Here is a 16,049-nt window from a genome sequence, read left to right on the forward strand (position 1 = left end):
TGGATAGAGATGGAGATGAAGCCCCAAACTGGAGGGGAAACCGTACAGAAAAGTAGTAAGCACTCATTATAAGAACTGACTTCAGGTTTTCTTTGGAGGCTGAGTCAGAACCCACGAAAAAGTATGGGCGGTCTTATTATTTGTAGTTCAAATTAGGTTTGGGCTAGAGGCTCCTCAGATACGGCCAGTATATTCACTTTTCCCTGTTTTACGCGTGCTGGGCTCTCTTTATGCCTTCCCCCTTCTGTCCCTGTCCCTGTCAAACTCTCATTCCTCTTTGTGTCTGCAATCTGTATCTTTCACACCACCCCAGCTGCCACTTCAAAATAAAGCCACACTTCCTTTTTAATTCCAAATTAAGTTGGCCAAAGTCCCTACCTAATGAGGTAGGGTATGAGATCTGTCTTTTCCTGGATTTTCCCTCTCAAGGATCCCAAGGGATCACTACATGCCCTCACGAATCAGTTCCCCTTGCCACTTACTTGCTGTCATGCACCAGTCGCTCAGAAGCCCTGTCAAGGCTGGACTCTGCCACCATGGGCCAGGGGCAGTCCTTGGGTCTTGTGGTTGGGTGAAGCCATGGTGTTGTTGAAAGTCTCGCTGGAGCACTGGTAATCCCACACGGATGCAACCCCACACAGAGGTCTTCTCTGTGTCCCACCAGTGGAGGCTACTAGGGAGGAGTCAGTGCCCACAGCTAAGCTGCCTGCCCTGGAGGGCGCAGCTCTGAGAATTCCTCCTTTTGGGTGATAGTCACTATCACAGTCTAAGGCCGGCCCATGGTGCCAGGTTCCTGAGTCGAAGGATTTCTGGCATCATTACCTTCTCGTGACCTAGGCCTGGGGGCTGAATCCAGGTTATTCCTAATGTTGAGGGAGTTATCCAGATCAGTCAGTGGCTCTGTACAAATTTTAAAATGCTCCTATCTCCTTGACCAGTGACCTAATGCAGGGTCCCCTGTTACTTAACCTGAATGAAAACCTAATCTACTTCCACATGACTTGGGTACACTATCTAGGCCAGGTTTGACCAGGTTGGCACCAGGAACCAGAACATCAAGCCCATATGCTAGGAATTGCTACCACACCCTCAGATATCCCTGGTGGTTTGGTCAGAAATCTGGCAAAGCCTTAGGGCATTAACCAGTCTCTGCCTCTCTTTATACTCGCTGAAGAAAATGAAATCTGACTCTGGCTTAACCCATGTCTATTAGAGTACAAGAAGCCAGAACTCGTCCTTTAGAACTATCTTAAGCTGTCAGATTTGCTTCTCCAAATGGGTGTTCCTCATAACTAGATTTAGGTAAGAAAATCTTTTTGGTTTTCTCAAAAATTCATATGTACCTCAGAATATAACTGTATTTGGAGATAGAGTCCTTTTTTTTCAATGTGCATTTATTTATTTATTTCTGAGAAAGAGAGAGAGACAGCATGAATGGAATAAGGGCAGAGAGAGAGGGAGAGAGAGAATCCTAAGCAGGCTTCATGCTGTCAGCACAGAGCCCAACATGGGGTTTGAACTCACAAATGGTTAAGATCATGACCTGAGCTGAAATCAAGAGCTGGCTGCTTAACCGACTGAGCCACCCAGGTGCCCCAGAGATAGTCTTTAAAAAGGCAATTAGGGTTCAATGAGGTCATTAGGGTAGGCACAATCCAATATCACTGGGCTCCTTATAGGAAGAGGAAATTTGGACACAGACATGTATGGAGGGATGATGCTGTGAGGTCACAAGGAGAAGAGGGCCACCAATAAGTCAAAGAGAGAGGTCTGGAACAAATCTCCCTTCATAACCCTCGGAAGGAACCAACTCTGCCAACACCTCGATCTTGAACTTCTAGCCTCTAGAACTTTGATAAAATAAATTCCTATTGTTTAAGCTACCCAGTCTGTGATACTTTCCTATGGCAGCCTTAGCAAACTGATATAGCCACTCAGCATAGAAGGAAAGAAAGAAAGAAAGAAAGAAAGAAAGAAAGAAAGAAAGAAAGAAAGAGGAAAAGGAAGGGAGGAAAAAAGGAGTGAGGGAAAGAGGAGAGGAGAGGGAGGGCAGGGAGTGGAGGGGAGGGGAGGGAGGAAAGGAAGAAGGAAGAAAGAAAGAAAGAAAGAAAGAAAGAAAGAAAGAAAGAAAGAAAGAAAGAAAGAAAGAAAGAAAGAAAGAAAGAAAGAAAAGAAAAGAAAAGAAAAGAAAGGAAGGGAGAGGAACCCATAACTCATGAAGCAAGTGGGGCTTTTAGCCTGAGACTCTTTTCTGGACCAACTTCCTCATCTGGCTGTAGGAGCCAGGGTAGGCCCAATCCATAGCTCTGCATTTGACACCCCCAAGCACTGGGAGTCTTTGTTTCTCATTCTTAACTGTAGGTCCTCCTCATAGCCACAGGAATATGAAGCGAGACCCGGGTGTGGCTGATGGGAGGCCAGGTAGTGGTTGATTCTTGTGGCAGTGGAAACATCATGATCACTTTCTTTTGTTGTTACCTAATCCCGTCAAGGTCCAGTTCTATACTGGGGCTGCTCAAGGCAGATGCAGTTGAAGGACCCAGCTTGCAAATAAACCACAAACAAGGAGGAAAGAGCACTCTGGAGACAAGGGGTTATGGGTTGCTGGCCTGTTTTTAAAGATAGAACAGAAAAATGCCAAGTATCCTTGGGTCAGAAAGAGCAGAAGGTTCTTCCCAGGAAGTGGCTGCAAGGGAAGAGGCACATTTCAACTTGTCTTTTCCAACCTAACCAGCCTTGTGGTTTTGCAGTCGGCCCAATACCGATTCAAGTAATGGGCCCAAAGGAAAAAGGGTCTTTGGGAGTTGGTGCTTTTTCGGTGTTTTTTCTGAAAAGAAACATTATGAAGCTGAACTTTCTGAGATGATTTTGGGTTCACACCCACTGTCTGTGGAACAGCTTGAAGCTGACTAGATTAGCTCATTGAAACTCTCTGGGATCGGCTCAGACACTGCCCACACAGAAGAGCCCAGCACCTGCCAAGCTCAGAGATCTGGTTTTTGCAAACAGCTCCTGGTTTCTCTGCCTGGGTGGGCTTGGGCTGCTCACTGCCTTCTTCATCCTGGGTCTTGAGGGTCCTGCCTCCATCCTTGCCCAGCCTCACTCCCAGCCTTGAAGTTCAGCCAAGTTGACCACTTGGCCTCTTTGGATAAGTCCTTGGAGCCTCGCTCCTAATTCTCCCTCCTCCCCTCAATTAAACGATTAAACACGTTACTGGTATTTTTACATATCTGAGCAGGCTGCTGCTCCTCACTGGCTCACTTCCTGCCAGCTCTTCTTCTGTTCCCTCTTCTCTCCCTGAAAACCATCTCACTCAGACAGAAGGCCCTTATATAACACACTCCCCCAACGCTCCCAGCAAGGGGGGCCTCCACGTCCCCCACTGAAGCACAGACATCTCCATATTCCACTCACGGAAGCAAACACCATCACAGGCTCCCTGGCACCTCTCCGGGCCGGGGAGGTCAGGAGAGGCACCGGCTGATATGAGTGCTCTCCCGCCTTGCACCCTGGCAGTCCCTGCCACTGCTACCTGGTCAGAGATTACACGAGCAATTGTCATATAATCGTCGCTTAATCTCTTCCCAGAGATTTCAACTGGCTCTAAATTGTTTTGGCCAATAAAAACTAAGGAGATTTGCAAGAAACTCCGGATGCATTTGAACACTTTGGGGGATTGCGCAACCTGAAGGCATATGAAATTTAACTCAAATAAGCATAAGGTTATGTGCGTTGGCAAAAGTAATTTAAGATGCGAGCGTACATCTGTGTGCTCCAAATTTGTAGCCTCCTCTGAGGAAGGAGACCTGGGAGTAGCTCAAAATGGATGAAGGGGCAGAGCAGCTGAAAAATGTCCCAGGGTGACTACCCCTTGACAGGGAACCTTAGATCCCATTTTGCAGGGACTTCATCAGTGACCCAAATTGGAACTCTTGCTTAGGTCTGCTACAGACTCCAGAACACCACTCCGTTTTGGGGTAGAGGAACACAGCAAGGGGTGGTTTCCACATGCAAGTGAATCCCTCCAAGCTGATGCCGGGAGCACATGGCAGCATTCTTGCTGAGGCATACAGAAGTATGCATCTGTGTTTGTCTGTGTTTACCATTGACTGCTAAGGCCCGGAAGATGCTAGGTTAACTGCATCCTCTGTTTAACCCCCAGGGCCGTGTTTAGATGGAGGAACCCTTTCCAAATTACACCTGGTCCCAAACTCAATGACTTCCCTACTTTCTGATACAAAAATTATTGAAAAGCTGCATTTTCATGTGTTATATACACATACATGAGCTATATAAAACAGAATTTAGTTCCCAGGGTGAGGGAGAATATTGATATAGATATAGATACAGATATAGATATATAGTTGTAGATAAACATATACACATAAATATATACACATATGTGTATACACACACATACTTACTAATTATGATTCCTACAGGTATGTCTTCATCTGGCCCAAGAAACCCAGTGGACAGGTAAGCAACTTATACTTTAGAGACACCAGCCTTTACACGACAGGAGAAGGCTGGCATGGGTCTGCCAATCGCACCTTTGTCCTAGCCACCTGACCTTCCTCCGGATCTCTGAAGGAATGGGGCAGAAGGTCACAAGCCCCAAATCTCTGTGCCTTTTCAGAGAGATGCTAATATCTGGAAACAGGGGAGGGAGCAATGACCTATTACTGCCCTCTTGCCTCACGGCAACCAGACCTATGCAGGGACCCACCAGCTCAGCTACCTTTCCTCTCCCACCCCAACCCAGAAGAGTAAAAAAGTGATGATTCCAAGGGAGGCTATGGTTTGGGAAGGGAGGTTGCACCTGGAACATTCTCCCTCCTGGAAAATTGTGAGAGAAGTTCCAGTGCCCAGCAATCCAAGAGCCCCTTGTGCCATGAAGGGAGAAGGGGTACATAGCCAGAGCCCTACTTGAGGGTGGGGCAAGTCCATTTGGCCTACCCCTCACGCCATGGCTGGAGATCATCATTATCCAGAGGACAAACTGGGCACGGGAGTGGGAGTCGACAGGAACCGATGTACAATGGGCAGAGCTTCCAGCTGTGTAAAAGGCAACCACGGGAGAGTGTGGGCTTCTTCCTAGCCATCAAAAGTGGTAGTCATCTCTCCTCTTTCATCGTCAGCACGTGCTCTGCTGGAGGGCCCATGTTCCCAAAAGCCTCTGCCCAATTTCTTTGCTACCCTGATGTCACCGAAGCAAGCACACCAGTCTATCACAGGCCTTCCAAGGTCTCTTATTGCTAGTAATCCAGGGAATGGATTAATTCATTATTCCATTAATTCATTCGTGCATCAAATACTTCTCAACCCTGTACAAGTCACCAGAGGAGGCGGTGAGAAGATAAAGATTTAGCAGCCAGCTGGGAAACAGAAACTGTACACAGTTCACAATATTATCTGCAAGAGCAATAAAGCAAATAAAAGGCTCCGAAGAACAATTTGTCTCGGGACTAACTAAGCAGGAATTTACCTAAACATCCCTAATAAAGAGGATGCCGAATGATGTCAGAAAGATGGAATTGATCAGTTCCTCTCAGACTTTGAAGTGAACACAGATCATTGGAGGAACCGATTCAGACCGTCTGGGTGGAGCCTGAGATTCTCAATGTCTACACGCTCCCCCAAGATGTCTATGCCGCAGTGCGTCTGGTCCTCAGATTACACCTTGAGTAGGAAGGCTCTAGACCACATCATATGTCACTGGGCTGTGTGCGATATGAACTTACCGCGCTGGCTGGCAGCATCGCAATAAAGCACAATTAATATCAAGCCCTGTGTCAGAAGGCTGATACGACGCCCACGTAACCAGTTCTCTACCAACCTAGCTGGACCCAGAAGCAGTTTTCAATAGAGGTGAATGGCAGATTGAAAACAGTGTTTTTGTTTGTGTTTTCATATCGATGTAAAATCAACATAAAATATAATATTAGTTTCAGGTGCACAACATGGTGATACGGTATTTGGACAACGTAAACTGCACGACGATCATCATAGTAAGTCTGTTTACTATCCATCACCATATATAGTTAAGAACTTTGTCCTGGTGATGACTAAGATTTACTCTTCTAGCAACTTTCAAATACACAGTATGGTATTGTTAACTATAGTCGCCATGTTGTACATTACATCCTCATGACTCTCTTATTTGTAACTGCAAGTTCAAACCTTTTGGCTCCCTTCACCCCCAACCCCCAACAACCACGCATCTGTTCTCTGAATCTATGAGCTTCCTTTAGGGGGCTGATTTTTAGATTCCACGTAAAGTGAGATCATACAGTATTTGTCTCTCTCCATCTGACTTACTTCATTTGGCATAATGCCCTCAAGGTCCATCCATGTTGTTGTAAATGACAAGATTTCTTTTTTTTTTTCATGGCTGGATAATATCACATTGTATATGCGTATATATTATATTTTCTTTAACCATTTGTCTGTTCATAGACACTTAGGTTGTTTGCTTATCTTGACTATTGTCAGTAATGCTGCTATGAACATGGGGCTGCAGATATCTTTTTAGGTTGGTGTTTTTGTTTTCTTCAGATAAATACTCAAAAGTGAAATTGCTAGATCACTTTGTATTTCTATTTTTTTATTTTTTGAAGAACCTCCATACCGTTTTCCACAGTGGCTGCACCAGTTTGCATTCCCACCAACAGAGTGTGAGGGTTTCCTTTTCTCCACAGCCTTGCCAACACTTGTATCGTGTCTTGTGGATAATAGTCATTCCAATAGGTGTTAGAAGATATCTCATTGTGGTTTTGATTTGCATCTCCCTGTTGATGAGTGATAGCATCTTTTCAGGTACCTGTTGGCCATCTGTATGTCTCCTTTGGAAAAATGCCTATCAGAGCCTCTGCCTATACTTTAGTCAGATTGTTTTTTGCTATTGACATGTGAGTTCTTCATATATGACATTAACCCCTTATCAGATTATGATCTGCAAATTTTTTCTTCCATTCAGTAGGTTGCCTTTTCACTTTGTTGATGGCTTTCCTTGCTGTGCAAAAGCTTTAGTATGGTATATTCCCACTTGGGTTTTTTTTGTTTTTTTTTTTTTTTTGCTCTTGTTGCTGAATACATTTTTTTAAATGTTTATTTATTTTTGAGACAGAGAGAGAGACAAAGAGACAGAGTGCGAGCAGGGGAGGGGCAGAGAGAGAGGGAGGCACAGAATCCTTAGCAGGCTCCAGGCTCTGAGCTGTCGGCACAGTGCCCGACACGGGGCTTGAACTCATGAACAACAAGATCATGACCTGGGCCAAAGTCAAACGCTTAACTGACTGAGCCACCCAGATGTCTCGCTGAATACATTTTTAAAAATTCTTGCTAGCTATTGTTTTTTTCTCATAAGTGTTCTAATTTCTTATTACTGGGTGGCTATAAACTCAAGATGGCATTCCCCAAGAAACACCCGGAAGGCTGCTAGGTTGCCACAAGAACACAGGGCCATCTGCCATAGCAGACACCAACCACCTCTACAGAGCCTAGAACGTATGTGGCCTCAAGTAAGAAGAACAAGGGTGTGGGTAGGATGATGAGGGAAGAAAGGACTTTACAGATGAAGAAAACAGTTGTATAAAGTCCCCGAGGGGCGCCTGAGTGGCTCTGTCAGTTAAGCGTCGACCATGGCTCGGGTCATGATCTCACGGTCTGTGTGTTCAAGTTCCGCATTGGGCTCTGTGCTGACAGCTCAGAACCTGGAGCCTGCTTCAGGTTTTGTGTCTCCCTCTCTCTCTTTTCTTCCCCTGCTTGTGTTCTCTCTGTCTATCAAAAATAAATAAATGTTAAAAAAATTTTTTTAAGTCCCCAAAGCAGAAGGAACTCAGAATGCGTAGAAGACACTGTTTGCCTGACAGATGTGTGTGCATGGCTCAATCCCGCACCGTCTTTGGTTCTCTGCTCAAATGTCCTCTCCTCAGGACATGCCCTCTAAAAGAGCCTCTTTCTGCACCTGCCAGGACTCACTGCCCGCTTAGCCTGCTCTACCACACTATCACCACCAGAGAGCCAATCAAACATTTGAAGAAAATGTTTGGAGAATGAGGGCAGGCATGCCCAAGAACACCATTCAAGAGGATGCCGAGGACCACGAGGCAGGCCCTGGTAAGAACTTGGGATCCCGCATCCATCAGCAATTGCGGTACGGCAGCTGCTGAAGCTGAGCAACTCACAACAGCGAGCCTCTATTTCTCACTGTGCATCCGTGGGCTGGGCAGGGCAGCCCTCCTCCACTTGTGTCATTCTGGGGCTAGGCTACAGCAGCAGCAGCTCCTGGGGTATGTTCTCGCCCCGGCTATGGCAGAGGTACAGGAGAGCAAACCCAAGGGCACAGGGTCAGGCCCACTTCCATTCCCTGGCCAGAGCATGTCTTGTGACTAAGTCAAAGCCAAGGGACCAGGAGTACACCTTAGTCATGGGGAGGCTGTGGCCGGGTATGTGTATCATACTACACTATGGGGACATACAAATGGGGACAGCGATTCATTCTACCACATGTAATGATGGGGTCATCATTGGGTAGGGGAAGGAGGCCAACGGGCAGGGGAATGGCAAGACCATTCCTCGGTACATCGGTTGATGTACATTTCTTGAAGTTCTCTGAGACTGCTGCATGAATAATAGACCAACGCTGGGGAGCCAAGGTGGAAGCAGGGAGAGCCTGCCAGAACACATCCAATGATGCGCACAGGCTCTCGGAGGGTCTGCTGTGTGCCACGCAGCTACGAGAATACAAAAGAAGCAGAAAACTTAGACCCTGCCTCACTTACCTCTGCATGAAGCTGTGGTCCACCCGATCCAACAGCCATGAGGAAAGGGAAAGCATGTTTGGGTTTTTTTTTCCAGTGGTGCTCTCACCACCAGCATAGACCGACCAGATGGGAGGCAGACAAAGGAGCCAGAGCCTCCAGATCCAGCAAAAGGGTGGCTAGTGAAGGCCTCTGCAAACGTCACATGAGTGGAAATGGCCACTTGGACCAGATGGGAACAGAAAACTCCCTGACGGTATGAAATGCGTGTGCGGTGTTCAGAATGAAGGCTGCAAGCAAGCACAATTTGTGCCTCGTTGTAGCTGTAAAAATAAGGCAGTAGGATGGTGAGTCAAAAGAAGCTGGCTGGTTTCACACCCTCCAGAAAGAAATGAAAGGGTTCCCATCTCATCCCATCCCACTTACACCCTGCGCATGTCATGTCTCAGATCTCCTGATAGAGATGGCAAAATGAGATGCTCTGAGAAAGCAGCCTTCGGGAAAGCAGGCCGTTTTATAAAAGGAACACACTGTAATAGGAATTTTTGTCTGTGGAGAAACGAACAAGCTGTTAGAGGGTGTCAGGCAGAAGCTGTAGGGAATGTCAGGCGAAGGGGTTCCTGAACCGGGCAGGGCTGGGCAGGTGGGGTTGCTCCCTTAAGATCCTGAAGGTCCATTGGAGGGTCTCTGGATCCCAAATGCAGGTTATAAGACTAACCAGCTGGCAGTTGGGTATGCAACAGCATTTATCAGATGCCTGTCATAGCAACACTGTGGAACTTTGTGAAAAGATAGCATTTTAAGGCCAAAAGGGAACCCTTATTATTCAAAATTTTACATTAACACAAATAGCAAAAACTAAGCATGCACAACCAACAGAAATATAAGCTAATAAATAAGTCAGATCAAGTCACATAATTTTGTTCAAATTTAGTTTTTATCTTTAGGCCAGGGCATTTGGACCAAATTACATTTTAACATTCCTTTTATTTCTGAAATTCTATGATCCATTAAGGAACACCTTGCAAGAAACCCCGAAGAATGTCAAAAACAAAACCAAGAAACTAAAGGCATCAATGGAATGCACTAAGGGATGATAAAAAAGAAAGAGAAGAGAGACTGTATTAACATCTTTCTTTGCTCTTTACCAAGGAAGATGTGTGCCCTTGACATGGCCCGATTGGAACATTCAATAAAACTGTAGTAAATGCACAGAATGTTCTAGTTTTAACTGACAAAACAGATATCAATAAATCACCCAGACTGGATGTGATCCACCTAAGAATTTCGAATGAATTCATGGGCAGAATTCACAGGCTGTCGACTGTGATGTGAGACCAGTTGTTGCAACAGCTGCTGTGTTAGATAGAGAACAGTCAGGTGGCCAATGCTAGCCTTATTCTGAGTTTCCAGAGGCGACTCTGGGAAATACTCCACTAACCAGTGGGTTTCTCCCTTCCATACTAGCCAACCTGGTAGAATCATTACATAAAGTACAGAATTCTGGAAAACTTAAATCAGCACAAGCCATAGAGGCAAGGGCAGGATTGGTTCTATACAGAGGAACCAGGATCTGATTAACAGAATTCTTTGAGGGCACATGGAAAAGGGGGGAGTCATTGTTCAGACTTTGGAATTGCCTTTGGCAAGAGCTCACACCAAAAACTTACTGTGGGCAAGTAAAGAATGATTGAGTCACCACAGGATTAAGGGACTATTTGAAATGAATGAAGAATTGAATACCAACATAGGAAAACTGAGTGATAAAAAAAAAAAAAAAGTCATTTCTTTGTAAAAAGTAAGAGTCCTCAGACATCAAGAGGGGCTGATCTTGGTGAGTAATTTTGTAGAGATTTGAAGAGCAGGTACGCAGTGATACTTCCATGGTTGTAGATGACCCCAGGACATTTGAGAAGTGAAATGGGAGGTCAACAAGATAGAAACTTGTTGAGGCTAAGTAGAAAAGGGTACAAGAATTTCAGTGCAGGCAATTCAAGTTAAAGCACCTGAAGAATAAAAAGTTGTAGAACTATAGTCTAAGAACTACCCATAAAGCCAAGACAAGACCTTGGGAGTTTCTTTCCTCAGAACATAAAGCCTAATATCATCAAAGACAACAAAATGCCAGACACTTTATAAATATTTGTTAAATGAATGAAAAAAATGAATCATCAGAAAGACATAAAATAGAAAAATGTCCAAACCTAAGGGTGCCTGGATGGCTCAGTCCGTTAAACATCCAACTTCAGCTCGGGTCATGATTTTGCACTTTGTGAGTTCGAGCCCTGTGTCCGGCTGTGTGCTGACAGCTTGGAGCCTGGAGCCTGCTTCGAGTTCTCTGTTGTCCTCGAGCCTGGAGCCTGCTTCGAGTTCTCTGTCGTCCTCTCTCTCTGCCCCTCCCAAACACATGCTCTGTCTCCCTCTGACTCTCTCAAAAATAAATAAACCTTAAAAAAATTTTTTTTAATGTCCAAACCTAAACAAAAGTATTTGCAACAGGATTTTTAAATGGGGCTCTTCTTGTCTCCATGTTAGCTGAAGCACAAAACCAGTACATGTTACATTCCAAAGTAAGACCATTATTTTTTTAATGTTTATTTATTTTGAGAGAGATAAAGAGAGAGTGCGCATGCAAGTGAAGAAAGGCAGAGAGAGGGAGAGAGAATCCCAAGCAGGCTCCACACCATCAGCATGAAACCTGATGTGGGGCTCAATCTAATGAACCACGAGATCATGACCTGAGCCAAAATCAAAAGTCAGACACTTAACTGCCCTGCGCCACCCAGGTACCCAAGACCATTATTGTTTTTAAGAAATTGCAAAAAGGAGATGACTGAGAATCTCATAAAGATATATACTGAATGATTCCATGGAATAACATAATGAGAGAGAACAGATTAGTGGTTTCCAGAGTAGGGATAAGAGAAGGGGGTGTGCTATACAGGGGTAGCCTTGTGGTGACAGTACAGGTCTGTACTTGATTGTGGCGGTGGTTATATGGCAGTACACATGTGATAAAATTACATAAAGTTATACACACACACACACACACACACACACACACAATTGAGTGCATACACAACACATGAAATCTGACTAAGTTCTGTAGATTGTACCAATGTCAATTTCCTGGCTTTGATATTGCTTTGCAGTTATGCAAGATGTTCATACTGAAGGTGAAGGTTACATGGGATCTTCCTACACATTTCTTTGCAACTTCCTGTGAACCTATAATTATTACAAAATAAAAAGCTTTTTTTTTAAAAAAGGAAGTGGGGGACCAGAAGCCAATTTCAACCCTGAGCTGACCTCCCACCTCTAACATCTACAAGAGATTGGAGAGGTCAAGAAAGGAGAGAGTAGAGGTTAAGAGAACATTTTCAGAGAATGCTCTATGTGTGTCATGATTTCAATCCCCTCCTTGGGAGGTAGGATTGGGATGCCAGCCCCTTGTGTTCAGATTAGCGAAAGCCTTCAATCTGAGCCTGAGAGCATGACGTGTGTGCCCTGCAGCTGTGGGACACATTAAACTGTGACTGTCTCCCACCTGAGAACTTTCAAGAGCAAATGTTGGCCAGCTACCAACACATAGTCCAAGAGAGGAGGCTGTGTTGGGTGGTCTGCTCTCACAGAATTCGTCAGTGCAGAAGATGCGGACTGCTTCCCAGGAGCCAGATACGGAGCAAGTGTAGTCTCATACCAAAGAGCTGCCTGGAGAGACAAACAGAGAGCAGCAGAGATAAGCCAGAGGTAATGCTGAATGACTGGAAGCAGAGGAGTATGCAGTGAGCTGCAGAAGAGTGTGTTGCCAGTGTTAGCGAACTACAGGGGAGAAAGAGGTCTCCAACGAGGGGAATGTGAAACAAAACAAAGCAAAACAAAAACATACAAGATACAGATGAGAACAGGAGTCAGCTTTAAACACCGCCCAGGGGCGCCTGGGTGGCGCAGTCGGTTGGGCGTCTGACTTCAGCCAGGTCACGATCTCGCGATCTCGCGGTCCGGGAGTTTGAGCCCCGCGTCAGGCTCTGGGCTGATGGCTCGGAGCCTGGAGCCTGTTTCCGATTCTGTGTCTCCCTCTCTCTCTGCCCCTCCCCCGCTCATGCTCTGTCTCTCTCTGTCCCAAATAAATAAACGTTGAAAAAAAAAAATTTTTTTTTAAACACCGCCCAGACCCAGAGAGGGCCACACTGAGCTCACAATCGTACCAGCTAAGGAAAAATTTTTCTGACCAGTGTTATTTCTTCTCCCTCCCCATGCTCAGCCCTGAAGGGGTCAGAAATCACAGTTAATGAGTTGGAAGAGGGAGATAGAAAAGCACAAGGTGAAGAAAGAACACATCCCCATTCCCTGCTGCCAGCCTCCACCTGCAACAGGTCACAATTGGGGAAAGAAGAGAAAACTTAATATTGAACCGAGTTCAAAGTATTGTCTGTTACATGGGACTAGAGTTTCAATTATTGATTGGAGGATCTTGTATTACCTGGGTGACCAAAAAGCCTGCCTTATTTTTCATCTAGATGTAAGAGCTTACACAGCAGATTTACAGGTATAGCAGGAGACAGAGCATTGGTTCATGATTATATCCCATGGCCTTCCTTGTTTAATGTAATGGTTATGTAAAGTGAATACTGAGGGCTAGTTTTTCAAGCAAGATATCACAGAGACGGAAAAGGGCAATGAAAAGACCAAGGGCGTAGTGTGGAAGGGAGGGAGGTCTGGCAAACAAGAAGAAGTTTTAAAAGATTATGATTTCAAGATGAAGGCAAGTGTTGAAATGGAAATTTTATTGAAACCAATAAAATCATGAATGATATGGGTAAGGCCAATAAAAGTCTTTTCTGGAACCCAGGATGGCACTACTTGAAGTAAGAGATTGGAAAAGCAAGAACAAATACTCTTAGGGAAGACACTACCTCTCAAGAAATGGTATAGACTAAAATACCCATAAATGGCATTTTTAAACTTAAATCAACATGAATTTGAAAAATAAATATATCTCATATGGCACTTTTCTGCAGAGGGAAGAATCCAAAATTATATCAACAAGATGAAGAAGTCCTGAAATGCAACTAGAAGTCCCCATACTATCCTGATATTTAGTATGCTTCAATAATTCATTTTAACTTTCTAAAATAGATCCCATGCAACATGTTTAGGGAGCAGGAGTTTTCTATTACTATAATTAAATCAATGAGATTAATTAATAACTTGCAGTGTCAATACCTACCATACTGATAAGAAAATGTACTTTATGGGGGCGCCTGGGTGGCTCAGTCGGTTGAGCATCCGACTTCAGCTCGGGTCATGATCTCACAGTCTGTGAGTTCGAGCCCCGCGTCGGGCTCTGTGCTGACAGTTCAGAGCCCGGAGCCTGTTTCAGATTGTGTCTCCCTCTCTCTCTGACTCTCCCCCGTTCATGCTCTGTCTCTCTCTGTCTCAAAAATAAATAAACGTTAAAAAAAAAATTAAAAAAAAAAAGAAAATGTACTTTATGAATAAATAAAATATTATCGATGGGATGTCACTAACATTGTTCCTCCAGTTAATGTAACCCAGATTATTTTTCAACTCCTCTGAACAGATTATATGAGACTTTTAAAGGTTTTGGATCAGTGGTTCTCCACCAGAGTGCATATCCATCATCCTTTCTCAGAGTCTTCACGGGTACTGTTCCCTCTGCCCAGAACACTCTTCCGACCCCCGTCACATCACTGGGGACTCTGTTCAGAGTCATCTGCTCAGCAATAACTTCACCTTTTGCCCTATTTAAAATCACCACCATTACCCATCACTACTTGAAGTTATACTATTTATGTTTTGCTTACTTACTATAACAAATCGCCCTACTGGAATGTAAGCACCAGGAGAACAGCCAGCCACTGCTGTCTCCTCACAGCCTAAATTGGTGCCTGGCACATAATGAGTTGTGGTTAAAGCTGCCAGTTTCTCACCTAACATCCATGCTCCCCTTCTTCCTTAGTTACAGAGCCACAGTATAGTCTGGTCCAGCAGTTGTGTCCAGCTATGTAACTACATCCACAGCCTCTCTTGTCAATAGAAGTGGTCAAAGAGGTCTAAGCAGAAGTCATGGGGTGGGGCTTCTTGGAAAACACACTGAAGGAGTCTCACTCTTTAGAGAAGTCATGCCTTTTCACTCTTGGCCTGTCCTCCTTCCTACTACTTAGAAGTGATAGCTGGAGCTGCAACAGCCATGGTGTGTCCATGAGGTAAACTTACCTACAGGAACCTCTGATACCAGGTCTAGACTGCCTATCTCTGGACTTCTTTCGCCTGAGAGGAAAATAAACCTCCACCTTGTTTAAGCTGCATGATTGGTATTATTTTGTAGCCAAACCTAATTCTGATATATGAGTACTTAGCAAATATTTATTGGAGAAATATGCATGTGTTGTTCTTTTAAAGTTTTAATTTTTACTTATTTTTTGATGTTCATTTATTTATTATTGAAAGTGAGAGAGAGTCTGAGCAGGGGAGGGGCAGAGAGACAGAGAGACAGAAAATCTGAAGCAGGTTCCCATCTGTCCATATAGAGCCCAATGTAGGGCTCAAACTCACGAATGGTGAGATCATGACCTGAGCCAAAGTCAGACACTTAACCAATTGAGTCACCCAGGCACCCCTAAACTTTTAAATTTTAAAAACTTTTTAAAATCATAACTTGCTACAGTCCCCACTCTGAATCTCTAACTAAACAGTTCTGGAGTGGGAACTGGGTCAATGGAGTCATCCTGCTGGTATGTAGAACCACTGAGAAGATGACCCTTCCATGAAGCTCGATTTACACAGAGCAGAGCAAGTAAGAGTTCTGGAATTCTGGCCGTCACTGATATGCTAGCTGTCCTACCTAAAGCAACTTGCTTCACCTCGCTCAGCCTCCTTTTTGCCATCACTAAATCGAGTCAACTTGGAAGCATAGGTGTTTCATAAATATTGATTATTGTCGTTATGACATGAGTTGTAAGGTAAACGAGGATATTTTAGGAAAATGTGATGCCTTTGCCTACCCACGTGGCTATCTCTGAGACAATCCTGAAATCCTGAATCCTGACAATCTTGAAAATTCATGTGGGCAATCTAATCTACCATGACAATTTTTGTGTAGGAAAAGAAAGTGAGTCATGGAGACAACTCTTTTGAATGCAAGTTACAGAGACCCATCAGGTCTAGCTAAGTTGAAGTGAGCTAGGAATGCAGATGGGAAAGAACAGAATTCTTTCTCCAAGTCTGTTTTGCTTCTACTCCATTCTTCTTTTCCTCTCT

Source organism: Puma concolor, chromosome B1 (assembly GCF_028749965.1).
Source record: "Puma concolor isolate L17-30 chromosome B1, mPumCon1.1.hap2, whole genome shotgun sequence".
Lineage (NCBI taxonomy): Eukaryota > Metazoa > Chordata > Mammalia > Carnivora > Felidae > Puma > Puma concolor.